The sequence below is a fragment of the Aplysia californica genome, unplaced genomic scaffold, assembly GCF_000002075.1.
Source record: "Aplysia californica isolate F4 #8 unplaced genomic scaffold, AplCal3.0 scaffold00171, whole genome shotgun sequence".
NCBI lineage: Eukaryota > Metazoa > Mollusca > Gastropoda > Aplysiida > Aplysiidae > Aplysia > Aplysia californica.
Window position 1 is genome coordinate 143,359 of NW_004797441.1, and position 6,716 is coordinate 150,074.

Below are 6,716 nucleotides of genomic sequence, written 5' to 3' on the forward strand. Positions count from 1 at the left end.
AGACTTTGTGCTGGTGAAGCTAGAGAGGTGAGCAGAGTAAGCCTGATTCCCAGTAAGGACTTCTCTATTGACATCCACCCCTTGGTGCTCATATGACCTTATGCAGTTGCGAGCGTCGCAAAACCTCTACTAAAACAAAACAAAATAGTATTGCAAGGGCCGTTAAATTTATAATAATATACTCTCTCTCTCTCTCTCTCTCTCTCTCTCTCTCTCTCTCTCTCTCTCTATCTCTCTCTCTGTTTCGTTGTCTTTCTCTCTCGCAAGCGCCATCTCTCTGCTCTCGCTATGTCTCTTACACGACACTACACTACACTACACTACACACAAACACATACACACGCACACGCGCACACACACACACACACACACACACACACACACACACACACACACACACACAGACACACACACACACACACATACTCACTCACATACACACGCTCATCACGGTTATTAATTTAACAAGTCCGAAAACCGCTCTTTCAATTGCTCCGTTGCGTCGTTCAGTGAGCACACGCGTGTGTTGCGGATCTCTCGAAGAACCGGGAAAGGGCGCCGCAATTTTTAAAAGCAGAAAAAAGATATTCGTCCGGGAAACAGCGACTGTGCTAAACGAATGCGTCGCGGTGATGGTATTGATCCAAAGATCCTATACTAGTGTAGGATCTTTATGTCTCTAATTATATAGGCCTACCACCCTGTCGTAAAAATGATACCGGTATCGAATTCGGAACCAGTGTAATAAAATTAACAAAGTAACTTGCGTGCGACTTTTTCTTTCTTGATTTAGACAGATAATTATGAAGCGTACGCCTTAAACTAGGCGACTATACTGCAGTGGAAACCTGATATAACAGGGATTGTGGGAGTAGAGATCTGTTATATCCGATTCCTGTTAAATCAGAAATGCAAGGAAAGTAAGCATTTGTGGACTAATCCAGCTGTACTTATTCATGGGTAGTTGCCCTTGCCACAAGTACCCACGAACAGGGGATTTGGCACCAACTTTCTCCTTGCCTCCTTAAACCACATCGGAAGAGCTTGGTCTACAGGCATTTGCATCGGGTAGTCTCATCTTTTTTCGATCCAGAGAAAACTTCCCATTGCAGTATGCTTCCACTATTTTCTCTCTATCCTTAATGATGGTTTGAATCGACCCTTGTGGAATGTCGAACTGACAACAAATCTCTGCCAGAGGAGCTTGCTTTCAGTCAACAGCCTGGATTATTTCGTATTTTTTGTCAATTGAAAGGCATTTTCTCTTGCGATTGACATCGTTGGTGGCACATTACGCAAACGTGTTGCTGGGTTTCGGGCTAGATCGACGTCTGCAGCACACCGCAGCCCTCTCTCGCTTCACACGCTGTGTGTGCTTGCGTTGCAGTGGCATGGCTTGCGTGGGCTTGCTCCTTCACTGCGTTACTCTCTCTCTCTCTTTCTCTCTCTCTCCCCCCCCCCTCTCTCTCTCTCTCTCTCTCTCTCTCTCTCTCTCTCTCCCCCTCCCCCTCTCTCTCTCTCTCTCTCTCTCTCTCTCTCTCTCTCTCTCTCTCTCTCTCTCTCTCTCTCTCTCTCTCTCTCACACACACTTTTTACACATTGTTAACGAGCCTTTGTTCCTGCTATAAGCGGTTGGGCTCCGATTAGGCCCTGTTATTGCCGATAATTTTTAATAGAGACAAAGAGTAGGAAAAAACGGGGATTTTAAAAATCCCTGTTAATGCCGGATCCCTGTTATTACCGGGCCTGTTATATATGGTTTCCACTGTATAGTGCGGTCAAAAATTCGTGGCGCAACTTATTTTCAAATATCTCCTCAACTATCGAACATAAACTCTCCAGCTTTTGCACATTGACTTGTATCAATTTGTCTTAACAGATCAATATGTTTGTAAAGACCTAGTAGGCTCTATTCTAGAAAATTCCTTAATAAATACTAATAAGAAATCCTAGTGGGTGGTTTCTTCTGATTTTAAAAGGTTTACAGCTGGGACGATATCGCTTTTACAAGCAAAGATTATGTAGACTCTTTGTTACAAGTAAGTTCGTTTTTTTCTAATCGCGAGATTATCTTTATTGAACGCATGTTTTGAGAACTTTTAGGGCAAAAAAGTGTTCACTATAGGCCTAAAAATAATTTCTTGTAACTAGTTTTGCAACTAAAAAGTGTCATTAATGAGCTGTGACGTAATCCATATGCGCATGCAAAATGTGTGTGGGAAGCGGGATCAAGTACGGTGAACAATTCTATTATCCGCGTGAACGAGATTTGTAGTATTTTATATAAAATTATGAAGAAAAGTTTTTTAGTCTTGCCTCAATTGATGTGGAAAAATATGATTAAGTTAAGATAATGAGACAAACTGTGTGCAAAGTATTATTGACATTGATTCACTCACCTGTTATAAAGCTATTTGAGGATAAGTTGCGCCACGAATTTTTGACGACACTATAGTAGCCTACAGTTCACGAGAATAAAGATTGACTAATCTTAATCTCTCCTTTTACAATTGCTACAAACACTAGCTTCTCTCCCCCCACCCACTTTTTTTTTTTTGGGGGGGGGGGGGGGAGTTACTTTGAAAATTCTTAATGCACCGTGTGTCTAACTGAATAACCGGAGGTTTCTACCTCTCTGGTTTTACTTTACGTATTTCATCACGATTGAACAATTATGAGCGTTCGAATGCTTGGAAATTTGTGGTTGCTAGGGAAAGAGAACATTAATGTTTTTTAAAACCTATTTCAGTGCCTGTACCGGTACCGCCGGTAATTATCAAAGATCATACATTAGTAAAACTTGTATGTAAATGTATAAAGATAACTTCATTCACTTTCGTCAGTTCGTGGTAAACGCAACAAAAACAAAATACACACTATTATAATGTACAATGTAGCTCTGTTTAATTCTCAGGTCTTTGCATGAGGGTCGAAACGTTGGATGACCAACGTAATATAAAAGCCCTCGATAACTGCATAAGGCCTAGTGTGTAAGGAAGTTATCTCCTTTTTACGGCATAACGTTGAGTTTCAGACACAGAATTCTACACTAAGTGTAGAATTCAGTGGTTTCAGACTAGGAGGCTGTACAGTAAGGTCTTTGTAATGTGTAACTGTCACTGAAGACCCTATACTCGTTAAGGATCTTTGATATCATCAAAGAGGTTGGCTGCATCAAAGATGTCATACAGATCGGGTAAAACCTGGCCAATACCACAGTTCTATTGTTGACAAATAGGACGAAGGTAGGATTGGCTTCCTGGAAGACTGGAAGACATTGGATTTTCGACCGAGGCCAGCAGGCCCATAGGCCTTACAATTAACATTCTATTATCAAGTTCAATACGCACCCCCGAAACCAAAGTGAACTCCGCAGACCATCAATAACTCGAACAAGGAAGTAGGCTAGCCTTAGATTTCTGTATCAACGACTTTGATAACTTTATATCCGTTGGTGAGTAGGCAGCAGGCTTAGCACCCAGCAAAAAGAATAACTTGCCGAAGTGGGCCAAATAATTGATTGTTTTAAAAGCTAGGCGTAAATAAAGGTCCTGGACGTCTAGGCCTAATTTGTCATAGAGATCCGGTTGTTAGATCTAATCTAGACTCTACTACTCTAATCAAATCTACTTGTTTATTGTGTATTGACTCTCCCTCCCTCCTTCACCTTGACTGGCCTCGATTCTTTGACTGTCTGAAGAGCCCCGACCCACAGGTGAGGACATTTTTGTGTTTGACAGGATAGTCTAAGAATGAATTCCAGGTGTAGCATGTTTCTCAAGCAGGACCTTGGGTCTCAGACTCTGAGGCGGAAGAACCAAGTTCTGACACCAAAGTACCAAGAGTAGATCTAGAATTTCTAGATTCTAGATCTAGATTTTAGATCTAATCTACAGTACAGGGATGCCAAATCTCAGGTTTTTCAGGCTTTTTCCGTTTTTTTCATACACACTTGCGGTGCTTTTTCGGTAGGTCTAGATTCTCTAGACTAGATCTAGATCTAGATTCTAGATCTAGATATCTAGATATATCTAGTTCCCACTCCCTTATTTGATCTAGATATCTAGACTCTTAGATCTAGATCTAATCTAGATCTACATGTAGATTCTAGATCTAGACTTTAGAATCTAGATCTATGCGTTTGTTGCGTGGCGAGCTAATCTATCAAACCTAACAACTGCAAAACATCAAATATACTAAAAGCCACCTCTATTCTGTGCAGGCGAGTGTGTTCATCGTGATAGTCTACCCCAACCAGCGTTCACCGTGAACCACTGAGATAACAGAAGTGTAGAATTTTGTGCCGTGAACAAACGCTCCAGCGCTCTTGTGTTGAAAGCGTGCGATTTTGTTTGTGGGCAGAGAGAGAGAGAGAGAGGGTGGGGGGGGGAGAAGCGTGAGAACTTTTGGGCAAAACAAAATGGCGACCCGCGTAGTTCGGCTCGATTCGAAAAGTTAGCCGCAGCATCTTTGTAGACGACAAAATTAATTTAATTTTGTGTTTGAACATTATTTTTTATTTTTATTTTTGTCAATTTGATCGTCCACACCGATGGAGGCAGAAAAACAGAGAGAGAGAGGAGTAGTTCTTGCGAGAACTTCCGGGCAAAAACAAACATTGCACAATTAGAATTAGATCTAGATCTAGACTATCCCTACCAAAGATAGCAGACAAGATTGTTCACTCAGCCCGAAAAGTGTTCGCAGAAGTCCGCGCGTTGCTTCAGAAGAAGAATATATATAAATATACAAATTCAAAAAAATGTGTCATCGAAGTTATGTTTGAAAAAAATTGACTTGACGTTAGATAACGCCAGTTACACAGCTTAGCATGCAGTCTGTAGGTTTTTAAATACATGTTTTTGTAGGGGGAGATATAATACATGAATAGAACAATTCAAGTAAAAACGAAATATTAAAAACCTTATCATCAACGCCTATTGGCAAAAGCTCATTTAGGTCTTGGCTCCATCGACAGTTACTTCTGGCTCAAAACGATCACTTTTCGCTGCGTATGCCGAATATGATGTTTGCTCCCCTGAAACAAACACCCCCCCCCCCCCCTCTTTGTGAGTGAAATAATGCTGCCCATTTTGTACTGAAAAATTGCAGCGCATCTCTCTTGCTCTCTTTCGGATAAAACATTGATACCTAGTATTTTTAAGTCAGTATTGAATACCAGTAGGCTACTCTTTGAGCCAAAACCGTAGAATGCCCAAAATTTAACTTAACTCAAAAGTCCTTACTTTAGGACTTTACTACACATGACATGTGTGTATAGGCTTTAGGACTTTTTATCCTATTGCATAGCCGTAGCCTACAGCCATAGATCTGCTGAAAACAATAAATCAAAATGTTTGACCCCCACAATGCATGCAGCCTTGAGATTGGATTACTGGCCACCGTTTAACCAAACTGAAGCTGATCATGACAGCAAATCCAAGCTTTTGATTTTGGAATATTTTGATTCAATTGTGCCTTATGGTAGCTTTTGCCCCTCGATGACGGAAAATTTGGCTGTCTTCAACTGTATAAAAATGATCGGTAATGGGATGTGAATTTGACAAAACTTTCCCTATTTTAAGTGCACTGAGAATTATATCTTTAATAGATAGAGCCTTGACATTTGACTATGTCACAGTCACAGCCCCTCCTCCTCGCTCTTTTCTTTTTCAGCATTGTTGTTTGCTTTAGAAGACTTCCTTCATGTAATGTATAAATTACCTAAATTATTGTACTTCACTACCAGGCAAGTAATGACAGATAAACAGTAAATTCTCGACCATTCTATCTCCTGCTGCTTCAACGGAGTGCACGAGAACTCTTTAAAGGAGAAATTATCTCTCATTCAATTCTTTGTCACACTTTGGATTTTTTAGAAGATAATTTCTACGTTTTCTTCTTCCGCTGCGTATGCAGCCTTTTAAAAATTTTATATTAAATTGATTCTGACTGATTGAATTCTATTTTTTTATATTTTGGGTTAAATATTTAGAGCAGCGAAAATCACTTTGGTTTTTTGCTTTCTGCTATTTAGTGGAATCCACTTAATTAAAGCTCTTTGTTTCCTTTTTTTTCTGAATTTAATTTTGATCAGTCAAAATAAAGCACAGGGTCACTTACACAGTGGGCTATAAGTTCTGACCAAATTAAACTTCAAGTGTTTTATCTCTTTAGAAAGGGAGATGAATGTAAAATTAGATGAAGTAAAATGCTGGGCTTAAATATTCAAGTTGTAATTCATGGTAATAATGTAAACGGAACAAAAACAAACAGCTAAAAAAATATGTCGAATTTGCAAATCATCAGCAAAGTAAAAATATAAATTACAGTGAAACCTGCCCTGGCGGCCACCTCTATAAGACGGCCACCATTTCCCCTCTTGCTTTTTTTCTATATAACTTAATTGTGTAACACGGGCACCTGTCCAACGCGGCCGCAGCCACCCTATTTTAATACATAACCCCTGTCACACTAACAGGGTTGGGTTTATTTAAATCAGTTGATTTTTAAAATTTTAATCAACTTGATTTTTAAAATAAAAATCAGTGATTTAAATCACTTTTTAAAAAATGTATTCAGTTTTTACATATTTAAACATTCAAAATTCCTTTCCTTGGTTTAATTAAACAGATATAAGGTTTAGAATAGGGCTGGATCCTGCTCGTCAAATTTGAGAGTGGCGATTCGCGATTCAGTCGGCTTCAATGAATCGC

General features: G+C 39.7%; 1 protein-coding gene across 2 annotated transcripts in view; it reads left to right on the forward strand.

The window, feature by feature from the left end:
• Positions 1 to 3,242: 3,242 nt before the first annotated feature.
• LOC101846580 (interactor protein for cytohesin exchange factors 1) overlaps positions 3,243 to 6,716 on the forward strand; it is a 36,817-nt gene continuing 33,343 nt past the window's right edge. Inside the window, exon 1 of one of the 2 annotated variants that reach the window (XM_005098041.3) lies at positions 3,243 to 3,715. The gene's annotated coding sequence lies outside the window, so the exon portion shown is untranslated. The remainder of the gene's footprint in view (positions 3,716 to 6,716) is intronic. The other variant, XM_005098042.3, reaches the window with a different exon arrangement.